Here is a 23,394-nt window from a genome sequence, read left to right on the forward strand (position 1 = left end):
GCAATTAGCCGACAGACTTCCAGGGCCCTTTAACTCAAGTTCAGCTGTCTTGTGAGTGACTTCCTGCTGCTGTAACAAAAAGGCAGTGCAAGAGCACATTTCACTCAATGACCTTTCGGCTTAGTCACATCATAGATTTCAAAGGAGGAAAGGATTCTCACTGTGGGTAGGGATGGTGTCTACCAACTCTATTGCATTGCACTCTCCCAAGTGTTTAGCACAGGGCTGTGCATACAGTAAGCACTCAATAAAAAACTACCGATTGATCCTGAGAGGCCATTTAGTCCATTCCCCTGCCTATATCTTCTAAAAATATCCAGAGAAGCCTAGGTGGCAAATACTATATTTGAATAATGATAATAATAATAATAATAATGGTACTTGTTAAGAACTTGCTATGTGCCAAGCACTGCTCTAAGTGCTGGGGTAGATACAAGTTAATCAGGTTGGACACAGACCCTGTCCCACATGGGGCTCACACTCTTAATCCCCATTTTACTAATGAGGTAACCGAGGCTGAGAGAAGTTAAGTGACTAGCCAAAGGTCACACTGCAGACATGTGGCAGAGCAAGGATTAGAACCCAGGTCCTTATGACTCCCAGCCCCGTGCTCCATCCACTAAACCACGCTGCTTTGAACTCCAGTGTATGAAATTGTAGAGAGGCTAAATTGGATTATCACTGCAATTATGACCCAGCTGGGTAGGTGAGGAAGGAAAAATCTCTCTCTGGTATATCATCTGCCAAGATAGGCACCAGAGAAGCTCTAATCAGTGGTGATGATCAGGTAGCCAGGGTTAGGTTTCACTGGAAATTTTCACTGTTTAACTGCTCCTATTACACACAATTTCAGTTAATCTTGCAAGAGTTCTCGGAAGTTTACAGAAAGATTTTGAGATACTTATTTAAGATTATATTTTCAGAGAATGTTGTATGAGACACATCAGCTGGTGACCTTGGCCAGGTCTAGGGCTGCAGGCGATCCAACACATGAGGAAAATGAATGATGATGAAACCCAACTCTGGGACAGCTGACAGCAGAGAATTTAGGACCACCCCCCACTCCCATCCCGGCCTGCCCACAATCTCCCTTCGATGATAGAGTACAAGAGAATTAAGTAGGCATGATCACTGCCTTCATGGAGTTTACAATCTAGTGGGCAAGACAGACATCGAAATAAATTTCCCCAACTTGGGGAGCAATAACGTGTAAGCCTACGTTCCGAAAGGGGAATTGGGAGGATGGGAAGGGCTGAGTACCCAAGTGCTTAGGAGTCTCATGTTGAAGTGACAATAGGGGAAAAGAAAACATTAATTGAGGAGGCTCTCAAAAGGACTTCCACAAAGTCAATTCCAGAGTGTGAGGGGAGTGATTTTGAGACCTCTTTCTAGGGTATAAAGTATAACACGTTCACAGAACAGTTTGGCCTTAAAGATATTCAAGAATTCCCCTCTTTGGTTTGTTTAACAACCAAATGGAAAAGAGAGAAAAAAGAGTTGATGGAAAAGGGAAGGGGAAAAAGAGGAGAAAAAGGAATAGAATGGAGAGGCATATGAACAGAAGAGCAGGAAGAGAGAGTAAGGAAGAAGAGGAGGGATAGAATGTGGAAGGTAAATAGGAAGATACCTTCTTTAATTACAGGAATTAGAACACCATCCAAAGTGAGGTGATTGCCTGGGAATCCAGGAATAACTAAGGCTTGTTCTTGTCATTACGAACAGATATACCAGGCCAAAGCATAAAGAGATTTGCAAAGTCTAACTGGCTTCCTAAAAGCAAAAAGTGTATGAAAAAAATCACTAAAGGAAAATTATTCAGGAGCAAAATGATAAAGGCCTAGTGTTCTCTACGGTCTAAATCTCAGCCAGGGGAACGCTTCTAGCACTTCAATACTTGCTATGAATGAATGTAAATAATATGACAGTCCAAAAGAGAAGTTGGTCACTTCCAAAAGGAAAATCACCAGAGGTTTTACTAAACAGAAGAAGAAGAAATCTGCTTTCAGAGAAGATCTACTTTTACAGGCCCATAATCTACCTCCCGGTACCAAACGACAGATTCAGTAACTGAGTGAAAACCTTAAATTTTCAGTGAGATGAGGCAGGTGACAACCATCTATGCAAAGAGGGTGAGGCGGGGTGGGGGGGAATCAAAATCAGCATGTAAATCTTCAACTTTTAGGAAGTTTAGAGGGGATGGGATTTCTGTCATGGGCAAGGCCACAAACTCAGCATAATTTGCATCGGCAAATGAAATCCCAATGTTAAGGGGGAAAGGGAGCGGTGTGATCGGTAAACCTCAGAGGCGACATCCTAGAGACCTGATCTGGATTTGAGCGAAACAAAAAAGTGAATGCCAGTAGGCAAGTGAGTCAAAAATCCCTCTTCATTAAGAAGCTTCTTTGGCGGTAGAAGTGACGTGGAACCTGATGGGGGTATTCGATCCACTGGTTTTTACGAGGTATAATTACTACTGGCAACCTCACAGTATCTCCACCTCCACCTGAAGGAGCACCACAACCCAAACTGCTTGGCCAATCTCCGAAGGTGAGCAGAGGGCATTTGATCACGCTTAAGGGAGTGTCTGGGTATTATGAGTTTCAGGACAGATTTCTCAACTGATTGAATTCTCACAGAGAGATAGATGAGAGGAGGATTTGGCTTCAGGTTCTTGTTTCCACTAAGGAAAACACAAGCAGAAACTAACCATCGAGCAGGAGAAGGCACAGGAGGCCAAAGCTGCTTAGTCTTTCTCAGCCAGAATTACTGCTCCTGGATCCTTTTCAGGTTCAGTTATCAACAAACGAAAGATAAATATCTCAGAATCAACAGTGTAGCTTTTCCCTGCCATAGGAAAACACGGGGTAATTACAAATACATGAACCTTTTTTCCAGCACCAACAAGGAGACTGATATTGGGCTATGAAGAGGGAGCTATTAAAGGCTAGATTTTCCACCTACAAACTTCTCTGGGAAAGTTTACCGAAAGAAAGTTCTCACAAATACAATCTTCTGAGTTTGGCAGATGGTGAGAAATGTACAGATCAAATTCGCGGTCACGGCTCAAGTGGCATGGCCTAGTGGAGAAGTGGCTTGGCCTAGTGGAGGGAGGGTAGGCCTGGGAGTCAGAGGACCTCGGTTCTGGTCCCAGATCCACCACTTCTAATAATAATGTGGGTATTTGTTAAGCGCTTACTCTGTGCAGAGCACTGTTCTAAGCGCTGGGGTAGATACAGGGTCATCAGGTTGTCCCACGTGAGGCTCACAATTAATCCCCATTTTACAGATGAGGTAATTGAGGCACAGAGAAGTGAAGTGACTTGCCCACAGTCACACAGCTGACAAGTGGCAGAGCTGGGATACGAACCCATGACGTCTGACTCCCAAGCCCGTGCTCTTTCCACTGAACCACGCTGCTTCACTTATCTGCTGTGTGATCTCAGGTAAACCACTTAACTTCTCTGTGCCTCAGCTACCTCATCTGTAAAATGAGGGTTAGGATTGTGAGCGCTTTGTGGGACAGGGCCTGTGTTCAACATGATTATCTTGTAACCTCATGCTAAATACAGTGCCTGACACACAGTGCCTGACACACTATAAGTGCTTAACAAATACCACTAAAAATACATATTACAAGTGTTTGAAGTCCCCCAAAGAGATAAAAACTCAACAATCTCCAACTTCTCTCAATTATCTGAGTCAGTGTGGGTGACAGAAACCCAAATACGATCCCAAAATTCCCTTTAGCCATTAATTATCTTTAAGTCTTCCGACAAAGTAAGTCTTCCGACAAAGCCATCAATGAGTTGCAAGAGCGAATTTCACTAACCTCCCCCTCTCCGGGCCATGCCCATCTCCGAATTTCTGCCCATCCTTAGGTGAAGATAGCATAAAACAAAAAAATAAACTGAGTAAATTATGGGCAGCAATAAGAAGAGGAAAAAGAAGAATGGAGCTTGCTTGGTTCATCCCCGATCTAAATATCCATCCCATCGATCAGTCATTGGCTTCAACGAGCAGCCACTGTGTGTCAAGAACTAAGCCAGGGCCTGTGGGGAGTTTTCAAGAAAGAATAAGATGTGGTTCCTGCACTGGGGAAGCTTATAAAATAACGACATACATATGCATATTGTACTGAACAACATCCCTCACTTGGGTTGGCAACCCTCTTCCAAATCACTAAGCCCTCCCCTCTCCCCTTCCATCTTCAGGTATCCCCCCGACTATCTGAAAGGAGATAGTTATATTTTCCCCGAGCCTTCCCCTGAGCTCATTTTGTGTCACAAAACTTAAGTCTCACGCTCCGCACTCTGTACCACATCAACACCACTTGCACCCACGCTTGATCCTAACATGAAGATTTATTTACTCGATCCACTTGAGGTTGACCAGAACATAAAACTGCCTCCTGGTGCACATCAATTTCGCCCCTCTAAAAGTGGAAGCTCCTGGAAGGCTAGGGCCAACTTCTTGATTTGTAAAATGTACAATGCACTTAGCAATGTCTACCAATCCCTTTGTCAAGCTGATGATGGTCGTCACCCACATAGAAAAGAGCACCCTGGTAAACCCTGTTTTCTGAGGGTTAAGAATGACAGAGAGAGAGAGGAGGAGAAGGATGTTGGTGGGATGGTCGGATGAAGAATATATGGTGCTTTGCTCTCCTCCCACAGTAACGGAAGTGCTTTTCCTTTGGCAGGGGAGAAAATGAAGGCTCCAATCGTCCCTCTACCAGAAACTGCAATTTTTTGCCATATTCCAAGCCTCTCCCTGAAATCAGGGTGGCCTGGGTTATTGGGACTCTGACAGATCTTTTCTGCCTGACCTGCAGAGTTTGCAGCTTCTCCCTCCTTCCTTCTAATCTATTCCACATTCAAGGAAATGAAGGTCCCTGAGGTAGGGAGAGCAATCACGCTTCTGCAAACTGCACTTTTCCCAACTCACATCCATCCAGCCGTCTGAGCGAGTAGGTAACGGAGCTCCCTTCCCTTTATCTCAGCTTTGAAATCGAACATTTGGTCAAAATGTTTAATGGATCCCTTTACCTTGATTCAATTAAATGTAATTGAATCGAACTCCGCTGGAACCTCTGCAGGGCAGACTGCCAAATCTGAATGGCCCTGTTTCTGGAGAAAGTAGGCAGCTGTAAAATTGCGGCTTTTCCAGCTGAAGAGGAAAGTCTAAACAAAACTGCATCGTGGCTCTTAAAGAGACATCAGGAGGAGGAAAACGCAAAGGCCATTCTGGGACAGGAATAAATATTTGGATGGACGCACATACTGTACGGAGAGGCAAGTCTCCGGGTGGTTTCTTTCTGCCGGTTCGTTTTAAGTCAGAGAAATCCCAGCCATCAGCCCCATTCTCAGATGAGATGGTGGTGACGAGGGGTGGGCAAGTCAATTTGGAACACTTCCAGGCTCTTCAGACAGAGAGAGAGCGAGAGAGAGAAAGAGAGAGAGAGTGCTTGTCCCTGAAAATAAGCAGATCGTTGACCCTTTCACCTCACCCCTACAGTGGAACCAGGGTGCCATTTGGATGTATGGAGGACTAACTAGAATATACCCTACAGTTACTGAATGCCTAAGGTCAGCACTGGAAAAAATGAACCTTTTACCTGCTCCTGGGTTCCTAGAACATCCACGGGGAGATCTTTTTATGTTCAGAGTTTCCAAAGTCCAAGCTCTTGATATCGTGACTAGCCCTCTTTCAACTGACACCATTGTTGATGAACCCAGACTCACAGTAAAGTGTGCTTTATTTTGCCAGGCCCAAGGGGAGAAAGGGGCCTCCAGTTGAGCTCTTTATGACTGTGTTTCCCTGGCCATCTACCAAACTGTGACTGCCTTTTTGAAGATGGATCCGTATGCTTCCATGAAAAACCAAGAGGCCATAACATCACTACCAACACCACCCATGAGTTTTCAGGCCAACCCGCCCATGGGTTTCACTCACTAGCCAAGTCTGAGGGAGAAAGTGACACTTTCCCTCAACTTAACAATCACCGGGAACACTGAAAGAGCGCCTGGGACCCAGATGGAGCTGGGAAAGCATGATTTGGTTACTCTCCTTAGGGATGGAGCCAAAGTTCTAATGACAGGGAGGTCCTGGGCCCCGAGATGAGGCATTCCAGGGTCTGGTTTCAGTATTTCAATAGTTCCAGTAGCTCTTGTGCTTCAAAGCTATTTGGGAGTTTCCAGAAGCAGTGAGATTTCCCAAATTTACAATGGTGACACATTCAAAAGTAATGATAATTATGGTATTAGTTGTCACTTACTATATGCCAAGCACTCTGCTGTTTTCAGTAGATAAAAGACAAGACCCAGCCCCTTTCCCAAATGGGGCTTACACTCTAATGGGGAGGAAGGCAGGTATTTAAAGTTCATTTAACAGATGAGGAAATCGAGGCATGGAGAAGTTGAGTGATTTGTGCAAGTTCACACAGCAAGCAAGTGGCAGATCCCAGATTAGAACCCACAGTCTCCTAACTTCCAGGCCTAGGCTCTTTCCTCTAGGCCACACCACATCTTTAACGGTGACTGTGATTCAGGACCTCACTGGAAAAGGGACTTCTGAGAATCCTATGGAGCTCTGCCACTAATCAATCAATCAAATGGCATTTATTGAGTGATTCTTGTGTGCAGAGCCCTGTATTAAGTGCTGGGGAAGTATAATACAACAGAGGTGATAGGCACGATCCCTGCCTACAGGGAGCTTACAGTCTATGGGGGAGACAGACGTTAAAATAGTTGAGGGATACAGGAAAAGGGGAAATAGTGGGGACCGTGACCCTTGCTTATGCGAAAGATGAAGTCGGGTGCCCTTGGTTGCTCTGGGGCAGAAGGGCAGGTTTATAATGGAGCCTGAAGGGACTGCCGATCACTAGGCAGAGGCGGGAGTGATTTGGGGTGGGAATCGGAAGACTGGCTGAGATGTGAGGGAAAAAGAAACAGTTTCTCTTTAAGCACTTGCTGCCCCAGTACAGGAGACAGGTCCAAAATGATAGGATTCTCAGACTTTCTCCCTGGAGGTTTAGGGTGCTCCTGGCAAATAGGGGAGCAAAGAGAAGTCGGTGCACCCTGAATTGAGGCCCGCAGTTTCCAGCTTAGCTCCAGCCTTCAATTGGCCCCACTCCTCTAGGCAGCTGTTTGGATGGGGATTGTTAAGCAGTTAAGGCTTTAAAGAAGCTGCAATGGCAACAAATCTAAATGAAACAGTAACCATGTGGTGAGTTAGTAGGAGTGTAAATAATCTCTGGGACTGTCGACAATGCAAAAATTTATGGACTTTAAGAGGCGCAACCCAAAATTCAAAAGGAGCAGCCGTGGTGGGAGACTGAGGAATAAGAACCAGGAGCTGTGAATGAGTAAAAGAGGTAGAGTTGATCCCCAACACACAGAGGAACCTCAGAAGAGGTTAAACAACTGCTTGCAGAGGTCGGTCTATTTCTGGGGAAGGGCCAAAAAAAAAAAAGTCAAAAGAGCTTGACCTCACCGTTTTGGAGGGTTTTGATCTGGCCGGATCTCAGAGATTTAGGTCTCGTTTGAGTGGGTTCTGGGAGGAGGATTTGGGGAATAATGAACCCTCAACTGGCCTGTGGGTGGGAGGTGGATGAGGAAAAAGCAGAAAAGAGATCAGGACCAGGGCAATCGTACCCCAGACCCATTACCCTCAGCTCATTGCAAGGTCACTAATGTGGTTCCCTGTTTTCTCCCTGCCCCTTGAAATATTTTATCCTATTCCAATTGAATTCTCTCCTTTTCCCCATTCTGTTGAATGCCTGTGAAAGTGGTTTGTTTTTTCATTGAGTCTTTGCTTCCCATACTTGCCTGCTTTCTTTTCACTGATAAAAGACTCTGAATTTGGGGCATTTTTCATTTCTATGGGGAGGGTTGTGGGTTTAGGGGAGACATTCCAGTGCCATTTTGCACTTGGATTTGCCTCCTGAGCCTGGATTTGCACCCTTTATTCACCCTTTCCTCAGCCCCACACAGTCCTTATGTACACATCTGTAATTTATTTATTTATATTATTAATGTTTGTCTCCCCTTTAGTACTTATGTACATATCTGTAATTTATTTATTTATATTATTAATGTTTGTCACCTCCAGTACTTATGTACATATCTGTAATTTATATTATTAACGTTTGTCTCCCCTCCCACCTGTAAGCTCATTGTGGGTAGTATAACTCTGTCATATTGTACTCTCTCAAACGCTTAGTACAGTGCTCTAGACACAATAAGCACTCAATAAATATGACTGACTGATTCAGAAACTGTTGGGCCTGCCTAGACTATTCTCAGGTTTCTTCACTGACAGGACAGTACATATCACTATCATAGTCATAGGTGATGCTACCCATGGTGAGATTCTACTTTCGGGATTTCAAAATGGTGCCACCGATGGAGAGCGTGTGAGCAGCCATGCGATTTATAAAACTGGAAATCTCTGCGAGTAGCAATGTAGTTTGGGAAGACTTCATATCACAAGTACATTAGAATTGTCCCTTTCTGCATTGTTGAATTCATTATCTAGCATGTCTGATGCCATTTTTGTTTTCCCAACTTCGTGCGGCGATCTTCATCAATCATCTGCTCTCAGAGAGTCACCCCTCTTTTTTATGGTATTTGTTAAGCACTTACTATGTGCTAGACGTTGCACTGAACTCTGGGGTAGACAAAAGATAATCAGGTCAGACAGAGTACCTGTCCCACATAGAGTTCATATTCCAGTTAGGAGACTTCTTTCCTTCTTTCTCCTTCTTGCTGAACATGAGACTGGTCTTATTTGTAATACTTGCCCTCATGTGTTAACTGCCACGCCACACTGTTTAGGATTTTGCTTCATTCTGTCCTTACAGCATTATTTGCTGATGATGATTGTATTTGCTAAGTGTATACCATGTGCCAAGCACTATTCTAAGCGCTGGGGGAGATACAAGGTTGTCCTAAGTGGGGCTCACAGTCTTAATACCCCATTTTACAGAGGAGGCAACAGAGACACAGAGAAGTTAAGTGACTTGCCCAGAGTCACACAGCTGACAAGTTACAGAGTCGGGATTAGAACCCACGACCTCTGACTCCCAAGCCCGGGCTCTTTCCACTAACCCCTTCTAGATTGTAAACTCTTTGTGGTCAGGGAACGTTTCTGCTAACTCTGTTCTATCGTACTCTCTTAAGTGCTTAGTAGAGTGCTCTGTACACCGTGAGCACTGAATAAATATGACTGATGGATCATTACTCCAGAGCAGTGTCCATTTATCCTGAAAGGGGATCTTCTCTGAAGTTTCTCAAGAAAACCAGCAAATTCTACTTTAATTCTACTCGGCTGCCACTTATGTTCCAAATGGCAACCACTTCAATAAAGAGGGATTCAGATAATTCCTGTAGGAAGGTGGAGACCATCATGTTCTGAAATCTAGAGGAACGCAGTCTTTCCCTAGGAACGCTGACAGAACAAATCCCTCGGCTAAAGGCGTGGAGCTAGTGCAGGGAAGCCAAGGTCTAAACATGAGTGGGCATTGATTAGTAATTGCTTTGCACTTACCAAAGAGAGCGAACCACGATGTTTGTTCCATTTGCTCATTAGAAGACCATTATACAGATCCAAAATCTAACAGAGATCATTTCTCTCCAATCAGAAGGGTCAGTCCTTTTTCCAAGAGAATGAGTCAATTTCCTCAAATCCTAAAGGTTTAGCAGAAAAGGAAAAGAAGGGTTGGGGATCTGTCAGCATGAGGTGCAAGAGGAGGTTCCTTAACCCCCCGCTGGGTCCTCGGCTCCAGGTCACCACATGAGCCAACCCCGCAGCCGGAGATGTACCCGGAGCAGCGGTGGCCAAAGCAGTGGGCAGTACCTCGGCCCTGAACTTGCTCTGAAGCCCAAGAATTTCCTATGGCATTGCAGCTCAGATTCCCCACCCAGCAAACCAATCTGTGTTCTCTCTGGGTGGCTCAGAGAAGAGCACATTACAGTGGAAACTCCCATTTATTTCATTTACTGCCATTTATAATATTTTCCACTATTTGTAGATAATGAATTCATCCATTTTTTTTTGCCAAGATTATGCAGTCTGCTGTCGAGCCAAAATGATCCAAAATTCCTCTCAAATGTGTTACCCTTCATTTTCCATGATTGCTTTAGTGGTTTCTTTGGATCGCCATCAAAATCAACCATATATACAATGCCGAGCAACAAACTCAACTGTCCTGCTTCTTCCCTGGGAACGGGAGGGAAAATGCCATCTTGTTAAATCTTCCAAATCCCCGGGCTTTCAGGGGACTGGTTAATCAAAATTGCCCCCAAGAAACAGACCGCTGCATGGAGCCTCTTTCTCTCTCACTAACCGTAATCACTTTCTCTCCAGTGGGTACACATTTCAGTTTATCGGATATTAATTTGGCTGGGTGGAAGCCATTATTTCTGTCAAACTGTATTATCCCAAATCTGCTACACCCCGGTCCTACAGGATTTGAAATGCTGGAACAGCCTGAGTGTATGCCAGTTGATGGAGTTGAGATTCCTCGTGTATACTTTCTATAAAGGAGGGCTGGCTTCTTCCCCACAACTGGAAAAGACAGGCATATGTATGTACACACTATTAGGGTCTCTCCCCTGGGAAGGATTTACGGGAAGAAACGAAATAACAACGATAATAATAACAACAATAATATTGATTTTTTTAAGTCTTTGCTATGTGTCAAGCACTCTACTAAGCACTGAAATAAGTACAAGATAATCAGGTTGAACACAGTCCCTGTCCCACACAGAAGCAGTGTTACCTATTGGACAGAGCACAGGCCTGGGAGTCAAAAGGATCCGTGTTCTAATTCCAGCTCTGCCACTTATCTGCTGTGTGACTTTGGGCAAGTCACTTAATGTCTCTGGGCCTCAGTTACCTCATCTGTAAAATGGGGATTAAGACTGCTAGCCCTAAGTGGGACTGAGACCGTGTCCAACCTGATTATCTAGTACCTACCCCAGCGTTTAGTACAGTGCCTGGAACACAGTAAGCACTTAAATTCCATGAAAAACAAAAAGACTCACAGTTGAAGTAGGAGGGAGAAAAGATATCGAATCCCACTTTATAGATGAGTAAACTGAGGTGCAGATAAGTTAATGAATAAGGATGAACAAAGGCTAACCCCTGACAACAGCAGTTTGATTTATATGCCTTTGGCTCTGGAGCGAAACTGGTCTAATAAATATGCCAACAGTTTCATTTTTTTTTTCTTTTTCTGCACCAGAGCTGTTTTCTTTGGCACCTTCAAACTCCATGCTGGGGCTGGGAGAGAAGAGGGCATCTGGAACAACAGCAAAGTTGGCAACCAGCTCATACTCAGCACCAAACTGGTGCTGATAAATGGAGGGGTACCGTGGTCTGGGGTAGACGCTAGTTTGCTACTGAGCACAGCTCAGGGCCTAGACCAAATAGACACATTGTTCTGGCACAGGAACGGCCTTTCGAGACTCATTATGTGTTCGACGGCTACCGCGGCTGTCATGATGCAATCAATGAATCAACCTATGAATCAATCCACAATATTTATTGAACAGTGTACTAAGCAACTGGGGGAGTCCAATTCAGTTGGTATACACGCACTCTGCCCTCAGAGAGCTTTCAGTCTAGTGGGAGAGACAGATATTCAAGTGAATCACTGGCAAGGGAAGCGACAGAGTATATGAATATGTACATAGGTGCTGTGGGGGTGGAGGTGGGGTGAATACTTAAGTGCTGGGAGGGTGGGACTAATTGCATGGGTGAGGCAGTAGGAGGGAATATAGGTTGAGTGCTTAATCAGGAAAGGCTTCCTGGAGGAGAATGATTTGATTTTAGATAGTGAGTTCTTGGGCAGTGCCTATGTGCTTTGGGGTTAAATGCTGAACAGTGCCTAAGACAGCATCAGGTGTATACAAGATGTTCAATGAATCTTGCCTGACAAAGAAAGTATCCAATATCGTTATCACTGCTTCATAATTGACAATATCCTGTGCTGTAAAAGAATGCTAAATAATGTCAGTACCAGATGTCCTGAATAGCTCTGACAGTGTTTTCTCACCAACATGTTCCCAGGAAACAGTTTTCTAGTGTTCCTTTCGCTGTTGTCAAAGGCCTTGACTGGCAACCTCTGCACTCAAACCTTTCCTGTCCACTTGGGCTCCCTCAGTCACCTTGTTAATGCCACTTAATCTCTCCACCTCCACTCAGCATGCTTTTCCTGATCTGCATCTGCCTCCGGGCCACTGACCTACCCCCCCTGTGACCTGGCCAGTGTTCCTTTCCCTCTGTGAGAGCTCCCTGATCTTCCCCTAAGTGTCTCTCTTAAATAATTTCGTTGTCAAATGCAATTTCTAAAGAGCAAAATTTGGCTCTGAGAATTTAAGCTACTTTCCCAGAACTAGTGAGACAGAGAGCCGGTAGGAATTTGCCACTTGCCTGCTGTGTGACCTTGAGCAAATCACTTAACTTACCTGTGCCTCGGTTTCCTCATCTGTAAAACAGGGGTTTAGCACCTATTAGTTCTCCTTTAGACTGTGAGCCCTGTGTAAGCCAGGGATTGGGTCTGCCATAATTATCTTTTTCTTCCCCAGAGCTAAGGAAAGTGGTTGGTCCATAGTAATTATTACCCTCATTATTATTATCACTCTCCACAGAATTTATTGTGTCTAAAATGTATGAAGAGCATCATATTACCATCTTGAGGTACACACACAGTAAATAAAGGGTATAATCTTGTTAGATTGTGAGCCTCCTGAGCAACAGGGACTGCGTCTAATTTCCGATTGCATATTCTCTCCCAGAACTTAGTACAGGTCTCTGCTACCAGTAAGTGTTTAATAAATGCTATTACTACTATAATCCTGGCTCTTGAGGAGTATATAATCTAGTGGGGGAAGATAATAGACCTATATTTGTGACTATACCATAGTTAAAGGTAACATTTAATGGGCATATGAATAAAAAAAAAATGAGTGCACGAGTGTTTAACAGATACAGTAGTAATAATAATACCATTCTTATACTGTACGCTCCCAAGTACTTAATACAGTGCTCTGGACACAGGAAGTGCTCAGTAAATATGAATGACTAAGGTGGCTGATGGGGAAAGTGGGGATCAGTTAGGGAATGTCTACTGAAGAAGATAACTTTTTAGGGGGGCTTTGATGGATGAAAGGGATAAGGTTTCTCCCTCTTAAATATAAGCTCCTTACCGGCAGGGATTGTTTCAACCAGCTCTGCTTTATTCTGTTCTCCTAAGCACTTAGGTTCAGTGTTCTGCACACAATACGTGCTCAATAAATGTCATGTTCCATTGACTGATTGGCTTGGCAAAGCTAAGGCGGGGAGGGGGAGGCATGAAACTCACTAAGAATAAATCGAGTCAAGAAAAAGTGACAGTTAACTGGTTTGAATCGGAGAGCTGAAGAACACAAACTGGGGTGTAAGAGCCTGAAAGTAATTTGACAGTATCTAAAAGAAATAAGGCAGGAGGGATAAATTAGAATGAACATATGAACAGGAGATGTAACCACAGTGGAAGAACTGAACACTTCAGCTAATGGCCCGCAGATGCACCATCCTTCTGGCACTGGTCAGTATGGGAAGAACTGGGGACAGTTTTCCTAGCTCATTTTCTAGTCACCTACATTTTTTTTTCCTAGACAGGAAAAGAAATTTGCAGGCTTAGAGGAACACAGGCATCCCTAGTCCTGTGGCAAAGCAAAGGCATGTGTGATGACTGCACTCCAACACCACAAGCATTATTACAATTATTCAAAGAGACAAAAGATAAATAAAAGCCTACAGCATCAGGATTTCTTTAAGGGTGAAAGCTTAAAAATGAGTCACTGTCACCAGGCATGACTTGGATGATAAACTAGATTCTTCCAGAAAGTTTGGCCCAATTAATTCTATTCTCCAACCCACCAACACAATCCTCCCCAGCTCTTTCTGGTGTTTGATGTATGTATATGTAGATATATCCCAACATACATATATGAATCATTTGCCTTGTGTCTGCCTCATTAAGCTGTCAACTCCCTGAGGGCAGGGTCCTCTTCGGGTCTTTAAAGTGTATCCCGAGCTCCTAATACATACTAATGCACCCTCTGGGGGCTTAATAGATGATGTTGATGAAAGGAGGCAAACACACCCTTTGCCAATCAAAATGGCAATAGATCTGTCAAAACAGGATTGGATTTTCCTGACCTGGAGGCTGCCAGAACCACTTCCCGTGCCAAATACTGGTTGTCTTTCATATTCCAAGATGACATTATTGATGGAGAGATCCTCTCTATGCTAAATAATACCGATGGGCCCTTTCAGCAACTCATAGTTGGTTTTTGAGAAGTGAAACACCCCCAAATTTGTCACCATCTCATCTCGAACGGTTGGATCCCAAATTCCTGTCTTGCTATTAGAAATGCGACTATTCCATTCTAAGTGTTGGAAATATCCCCCCATACGTGTATAAACTCCTATCAGTGTGTTTCATCCTGGTTGCGAAGACCTGTGCTATTTCAGTCAGTGAGATGCTGGGCACGTGATGAATTCCACTATGGCTTCTGTCGATCCCTGTAGAGTCTAAAGATCGTCATCATAGATTGCACCTCAGAGATAGGGTTATCGTTCAGATTCAAATATGGAGTTCCTGGTGGTGTGTTCTTAACAGCGTGTATCCTACGCCTGACAAAAATTCACGCAGGACTGACTATCCCATCCACGTCACGTACAAATGGAGACGGCTCCTTGTTGCCTAGATATGGCTGTTACCCAGACACAGTTGTTACCCACAGTGCCTGGGACCTTTAGGAACAGGGGACATCAGCCTTTATCCCGGCTTCAAATAAATGAGTAACCTTTCCTCTTCCTTACACTCCTTTTAAATGACAGGTCCCCTAACGGGCTCCAGAATACTTCCAGGAGACTCTGTGGTCCAGTAGCTCCTTCTGTAGCAATTCCTGCCAAGCAGCAGAAGAAAAAAAAGATAAGGAATCATAATTCCCAGAACAATAACCCTTCAGTCCATATCTTCAGACAGTGAGTGGCCATCCTCAAATCTGGAAAGGTTGGGGGAGAGATTGGAGAAAGGATGAAGTGATGGGAGGTTTACAAAGAGGGGAAGCATGACAACAGGGCCTTGAGTAAAAGTCTCTTCCACACTCATTCCTCTATCTGTTTCTGAACAGATCTTGCATGATCAGATCACAAGGCAGCCTTGGTCCACTCCCTGGAGATGTGTTTTGGAGGTTCATTGTTCCGTAACAGTCTGTCACCATAAATTTGGGATATGATAATGATTGCAGGATGAGAGTCGTGAGACTTCACTCCATCCCTTCCCTTTCTGTCGGAGATTGCCAGAGCACTGCTCATAGTTAAAAAAAACTTTGCCCTGGAGGCACAAACACATGATGGCGTATGGATAATGACGAATCACTTTATGGAGTTATATAGTACTGTGAACAGAAAGACTGAAACACACATGGACCCACATACAGACACACACACACACACACATACACATATATATGTATTTATAGAGAGAAAGTGAGAAATTGCTTAAGAGACCAGGTCCATCTGTCACCCAAAAGCTCATGGTCTGTATCGAGAGAGAGCTAACACCAAATACAATCGGCAGGAAAATTTCAGTTGCGTCTCTGTCTAAGATACGATTGGTAGTCACGGTGACCTTAGTACTTAAAGCCCAGGTTTTAGCCAGGACTGGTGGAAGATGAAGACAGCTGAGGAATCGAGGCATGATTAGAACTGCTCTAACACCACCTTATCCAAAACCTTCCCCTGAAGGAAGAGACATAAATGGAGAAGCTATTAATATCCGAAGATGGCTCTTGAAGCACATGGGCCTCATTAACACTTTAATAACCTGCCTCTCTTTTTCAGAGACATTCACCTCTTGCTATTTCAGAGTCAAGAAATCACCATCATCTCCCTACAACCAACATAGGTTCCAACTTTTTCTTATGAGTGTGGGGAAGAAGAGGAGGTCAGGTTTGTAAAGAAGGAATGAGTGAGATCATATTGAGAGTGACAGGAAGGCTTTGAAGAGGTGATGGGTCATAAAGACCTAATTTGGGTGGTGGTGGTATTTTTTAGCACTGTTTAGGGCTCTTGAATCACTTCAGTGACCTATGATCATTGAAACTGGGAATCAAGTCCATAAGGTCGATTTTTTGCCTCCAACAGCTGAAAACCCATGGGACAATGGCCTCCATCACTGCCAGGATGTTTGCGCTTTGTTAACAATCTCAGTTTTACAAGCCTTGACCTTTACTTTGGGCCTCAAGTAGGACTGCTTGTCTGAATTTTCCATTCAGAATGAATTCTATCAAAAATTTACTCAAAGTGGCAGGGATTTGGTAGTCTAACTCTTAGACAACACTGAGAAATAGGGCCCCAGGCACCATATCCTCTTAAATACATTTCTCACCCCATCTCCACAGCCCAATCTATTCATTCATTCAATCTATGTATCCTTATACTCAGTGGCTTCTGTTACCTGTAATTTATTTTGATGTTTGCACAGGGAGAGTGCAAAAATAGAACTGTGTACTCTCCCATGTGCCTAGTAAAGTGTTCTGCATAAAGTAAATGCTCAGTAAGTACCATTAATTGATTGCTCACCAGAAACCCTCACACTCACCATCCTGGAACTTTGCTCTCAACCTGCCCTTCACTTGTCTTTCCTCAGGAAAGTCTGGCAATCCCAGGAGCTGTGCCACCCTAGACCTAGAAAAGGAGTCTGGCCTCAGGAGACATTCATTCATTCAATCATATTTACTGAGCACTTATGGTGTGCCAAGCACTGTACACTCAATAAATGCTGGTTCAATCAGTTCCCTTCTCCGAGAGGTTCATGCTGAGAGACTTGAGCCATCTTGTCCGACTGAGAAGTCTGTTGTTGGACCGTTTCTCTATCTGGAAAAAAAGGCTGGAAACAACACACAGTTCTCTTTTTCCACAAAAATGTACTCGACTACTCGAATACTTCAAAGAGCCTCCCAGTTATTTTCAGAGATGGTCACTCACTTTAAACCTTGAGCTGCCATAAGATATGAGGGTCCTAGCACAAGGTGCTCCATGAAAAAAGAAACAGCCCAAAAGAACAAAAACTTTACTAATGCTTTTCAAAAATCCATTGGAATTTTCTTCTTGGATGGGGAGATAACCACAGCACATCTCTCCCAAGTTTCCAACCCCACAGACATTTTTCATTTTGAACTTTTAAAGAAAGAATGCTCTTTGGTTTCCCAATTTTGCACCAACTAATAAAATTAAAAGAGAATGTCTCCCCATCATTCCCCCCAAAAGACACTACCCTAACAGAAAAAGATGGAGCAGGATTTTCTCGAAAGGGCAAAACTGAGGAGATTTTTAAGAATCCACCAAGAGAAAAGTCAGACTTCCAAGATAATTTCCTTTCTGATATTATAGCCAAGATGACTGAAACTGGGATTTTAAAAATATCTTAAAACTCTAAAATAAATGAATTATGAATCCTGCAGATTCCACTCCCCAGGACCCACATTAGTTTCCTTTTAAACTCACTGGTGATGTGAATTTGTCAGTGGGAATAGGAATTCACAAGCCATATTTATTATGAATACAGCCTTAAAAATCCAATGTTTCTTATTCTGTACAACTCTCCAGAAAATTATATTAACTTTTCCTCAGTTACTTTCTCCCTCATTTCCCCTTCCTTACCTACTATTGCGTTAGATTATCTTCCCTTCATCTTATTTCCCCCTTTTTCCTACTCGTTTCTTTTGTCTTCATCTTTTTCCTGCATTTTCTTTCTTCAGCTCTTTTGCCTTTTGTTTCCCAGTACACCAAAAACCAGACTTCTCCCTATTCCTGATCTGAGGAGCATGAGGTCATAGTCTTCTGAGGATGTAGGCCCTCTCTTGACCAGTGAGAGAACAAGAAGGGACAGGCTGGCCCTGCAGACTTCTGGGAAAATCCCTGGAGCCAGTGAAAGCTGCTCTGGGCTGCTTCTGGACGTACTAAGTACGTCCCTTAGTAGCGTGGCTCAGTGGAAAGAGCCTGGGCTTGGGAGTCAGAGGTCATGGGTTCCACTCCTGGCTCTGCCACTTGTCAGCTGTGTGACTGTGGGCGAGTCACTTCACTTCTCTGTGCCTCAGTGACCTCATCTGTAAAATGGGGATTAACTGTGAGCCTCACGTGGGGCAACCTGATTCCCCTGTATCTATCCCAGCGCTTAGAACAGTGCTCTGCACATAGTAAGCGCTTAACAAATACCAACATTATTATTACTAGCTCGGATCAAGCAAGGAGCCACCTTGTACTGAAGAAAGTGATAAACCAAAGAAGCAGTTTTGGCTTTCGAGACTTGCATTCACAAAATTTACCTAGGCTGATCTGCAGGTACCTGCAGCGAAGTTACAAGTTGGGCCAATTAAGTAGACTTTCACCGCAGGCAGGGGTAGGGCACAAAATATTGCACCCCAACTGTCTCTGTTACATTCCTCAAATTCTTTCTCTTTCCACCATTTTTTGTTTGTTTTGGGGTATTTGTTAAGTGCTTACTATGAGTCGAAGCACTGTTCAAAGCCCTGGAATAGATACAAGTCAATCAGGCCAGATAGAGTCTCTGTCCCAACTGGGATTCACAGTCCAAGTAGGAGGAGAACAGGTATTGAATCCCCACTGTGCAGATGAGGAAACTGAGGCATAGAGAAGTTAAGTAACTTGACCAAGATCACATTGCAGGCAAATTAAAACCCAGGTCCTATTTCTCCCATGCCCATCCGTGCTTTATCCACTAGGCCATACTGCTTCGCTTGTTCTCAGATACTTGGATTTCTGAACCAGTCTGCCCCTGACAGGCAGATGAGAATATCTCCTGTTAGAGATAACCAGAGATGGAGATCCACAATAATTCTAGATCACTCAATCCTATTTTTAAAGCAGTCATGGAAGTAAGAATGATCAAAATTAGCTCTGAGATCAGTGCACGAGCACTTAGCGGGGCCAGTAAGGAGCAATTCATAGGAGATAGAGACTTCTCATTTCATCACCGCTCCACAGAGAGGCAATTGAGTCATCTCTCTGCCTATATTCAAAGAGATCCACCTTTCACTCTAAACTGAACACCACTTAGCCTTTTTGCAGAAAATCAAACTCGGTAATTTCCAGGACACTCTGTTCATCATCTCTAAGCCAAAAAGCACCCTGCTTTTCCCAGATGGCCGAGGGCCACTCTAGTCCATCTGTATGTTCCATAGGTGTAAGGGGTTGTGGCCAGGGCTTCCTGCAAACTTGAGGGCAGAGAATGGGCCTACCAAATCTGTTATATTCTACTCTCCCAAGCGCTTAGTTCAGTGCTCTGCACACATTAAGCGTTCAATACGATTGATCCATATCCATCCAAAATTAGAAATCCATCCCCACTCCACCCTGAGTTTGCATTGAAATTTGGAGAATAGCACTGAGTTGGAAAACAAGGTACAGAATCTTGCTCCTGAGCTGGATGTGGAAGTGTGAAATGCTTCCAAAGAGAGATTTCAAGGCCTAATGAAGTCTCTGGAATGTGGAGAAATGGGCTTCAAGCTACAAGATGTGTCAGGGTGAGAAGGAACAGGAGTGAACCACTTAAACAACCACTGGACATTTTCTCAATTGTTTCTTTTCAAAAACAGTTCTAGGACCTGTGCGGAAAGCCAAGATAAAGAGCAGACAGAGTGTGAGATGAGCTTTCAAACAGCTGTATGAAAGCTCATTCTTATTTGGGATTTTTTTTTTCCTCCCTTCTACAGCAAATACAGAGACAGCAAGAATGTAATCTCTGCCCTGGTCTGTTTGGGGTAGCAATTTTTCTTTAAAATCTGATATATATATATATATATATATATATATATATATATATACACACACACACACACAAAACAGACAAATAAACCTAGCAGTGCTCAAGAGCACAGCTTTGAGTACTATGCAGATGTGTTTAGAAGGGGTTCTCACTTCTGAATTACTTCCTTGACAGTAAATGGGGGAAAAAATGCTTTTCTTTCTGATGATAAACTGTTGCAAGGTCCTCTGGCTAAGAAATCACCGAGAATTAAGCCTCTTAATCCTGAGGAACCCTCTTTAAAACCTCAAAGTGAGAAGATAAAGCTAGTGGCTCTCAAGAAGGCTAATCCCTGTTGTAAACTCCTTCTACTTCCAGCTCGGTAGGAAGGTGGAATCCAAACGTCAAAAGACACAAGGATGAGCCCATTTCAACAAAGACTGGTTTCTGAAGAGGGTCTTGAGGAAACATTTACAGTAAACGAAGTGGATGCATGAATGCGATGAGACAGCTAATTTAAAGAAAACAAGATAATCAGGAATAGTTGCACAAAATCAGAAGGGGTGTGTGACGGAGAAGACCAGGAATTAGGACTTGTGTTTGAAGATGATTGGTTTAGACAAACAAAAGGAAACACTTCCAAACAGCAGGTGGCAAAAGTGTGGAATGTACTTACCACAGGAAGCTGTGAAGGCTAACCTTATCAACTAGTGCAAGAAGGGTTTGGATCAATAAAGTCAACTTGGGGAGACTAGAGGGAAATTTAGGGATGTAGAGGAAAAAGGGATGTTAGGTGCAGGCATAATTATTATGATGGGTGTTGATAGGAGTATTATGATCGATGATAACAACAACAACAATAGGAAAATTTGGTTACAGTGATCCAAACACTGTGCTATGGGCCACGGTAGGTAGTGCTCTGCACATAGTAAGCGCTCAATAAATACTATTGAATGAATAATACAATCAGATCAGACAGTCCCTGATCCATATAGGGTTCACGGTCTAGGGGGGACAGGGACAAGTACTTAATTCCCATTCCAGCATTTAGTACAGTGCCTGGCACATAGAAAGCATTTAACAAGTACCCATCATCGTTATTTCTTAGATTTAGAAACTGAGGCACAGATACAGTAAGTGACTTTGCCATGGTCACACAACAGGTAGGTGATGGAGCCAGGATTAGAACCCAGGTTTCCCGACTCCCACCCCCGTGCTCTTTCCACTAGGTCCTGCTACTTCTCAATTATGTCATGGTTCTTCCAAGCATTCAAAAAAGTCCCAGCGGATTAGGGAAATGTTAAAACTCCCCGAGGGCAAGGATTGTGTCTACATATTCCATTCTACCTCCTAAATGTTAAGTAGCAATGTTTTCTAGTGGTTAGAGCATGGGCCTAGGAGTCAGAAGGACCTGGGTTCTAATCCCAGCTCTGCCACTTGTCTGTGTGACCTTGGGCAAGTCACTCAACTCTGTTCCTCAGTTACCTCATCTGTAATATGGGGATTTACACGGTAAACCCAAAGTGGGACATGGACTGTGTCCTACCTAACCGTCTTGTATCTACCCCTTAGCGCTTAGTACAGTGTCTGGTATATAGTAAGCACTTAATAAATACCATAAAAAAGTACATTGCTAGGCACAGAATAAGTGCTCAATAAATGCCACTGATGGACTGATTCAGTCAATGGTATTTATTGAGTGCTTACTGTTAACAGAACCCTGTACTAAATGCATCAAAGAGGACAATTCAACAGGGTTGGTAGGCACATTCCCTGCCTACAAGGATCTTACAATCTAGAGGGGAAGACAGACATGAATATAAATAGATTACAGATATGGATATAAATGCCGTGGGGCTGAGGGTGGGCTGAATATCAAGTGTGGAAGTTGATTAATTGATTCTGTGTGACCTGGGTCACAACAGAGACTAGCAATTAGAATTTAGAATCTGGTTCACTTCAAGTCTCCTCACTGCTCTAAATTTTGCCTCGAATTTGGACTTGGATGAAACACAAACACTCAGAGGAAAATTCATCCAAGGTACGCATTCTGCCACTCTACATGGTTTCTGCCTCAAACCACACATCCCTGCCTTTCAGTCCTGGATGGAGAGCCAGGATTGTCTCTGAAACCTGACCCTGCTTTGCCTGAAAGGTTCACACACTATGGCCAAGTCTGGGGTTTGTAATGAAACATGAAACCAGAAAAATTTTGTTCAGCTTCATGTTTTCTTATGCAACTTCCCCACTCCTACTAATAAACATCCTGGGACCTGATGCAAATGTGCATCTGAAAGAGGTCGATTTTACAGATAATTTTTTAATATTTCTGCCCCCCACCTTCTAAAAGCCAGCGAAGGCTGTAAGGCAAGATTGCTCTAATTACAGAAGCTCCGCTCCAATCCATCAACCATATTTACTGAATACTTACTGTGTGCAGTGCACTGTACTAAGAACTTGAGAGCATACAAGAATCCATCAACCAAAGGTATTTATAGACTTAGCAGACATGACAAGCCTTTGATGAGCTTACATGTACCTAAAATTGAACATCCACAGTATGTGGAAATGAGAAAATCAGAAGACAGCAACATACATCATTTCAAAAATGTAAACCACACAAAACTGTCACTTGGATAGTCTGTCCAAGGCACGGGCTATTTTATAAGACTTTTCACACATAACTGTCACTTGGATAGTCTGTCCGAGGCACGGGCTATTTTGTAAGACTTTTAATTGGTCTGCCTTGCTTTCTCCCTGCTCCTCACCCTGTCAGAATAAAATGAGTTTGGGACTCTGGTGGCAAGAGTGAAAATCTTTTAAAAAAAAACACATGAAGATCCAGTATTTGGTCCCTGAGTGGCATCCTGCAAAGACAGCCCACTTCTTATTTTTAGTCTCTTGAACAAATCCACTTGAACGTGTTTGGAGAGTGTCCCCCTGGTCAGATTTCTCACCTTTCCTTCCAGGATGTTGGCTTAATTCCTGTCATATTTTCACTTAATACTATAAGCTCTGTAAGCCCCAACTCATCTGCAATCTCAGCATTGTCAGAAAGGCTGGACGAGAATATGATCAGTGACAAAGATTACAGAGACTTTACAAATGAAGGAAGGCATGTAGGGCATTAATTGCTAATCTGTCTCAGCCAATATGGCACTCTGACAACCGGCCATATCTAACAAGCGAGGGCAGAGGGGAATCAGTCTTGGGACTCTTTGGATACAGTAGATCTAAAAAGAAGGATCACCCAATAACTCCAGGTGACTAATTTCTCTATAAATATATTAGCAGCATAATAGAGGCCACTTTAATGGGATTATAACGACCCCAAGCAGCTGCTCTGCTAGTCAAGGAGAAAACACTTGACAATAAGATTTAAGGAAAAGAATGGGGAAAAAATAGCAAACCTCAGCTCCGGCACACTTAAATGCGCTCATTGCTTCAGAGTAATGGGATCAAGTTGCAGATATGAAAAGGAAACCCAACATGTTCAAACAATCTCTTTTTGCATGCTCATCATCACCCTCTCCCCCGTGATCCGGGATAACAGAAGCTCTAAAGAACCA

The sequence above is a fragment of the Ornithorhynchus anatinus genome, chromosome 9 (assembly GCF_004115215.2).
Source record: "Ornithorhynchus anatinus isolate Pmale09 chromosome 9, mOrnAna1.pri.v4, whole genome shotgun sequence".
In the NCBI taxonomy this organism is placed as follows: domain Eukaryota; kingdom Metazoa; phylum Chordata; class Mammalia; order Monotremata; family Ornithorhynchidae; genus Ornithorhynchus; species Ornithorhynchus anatinus.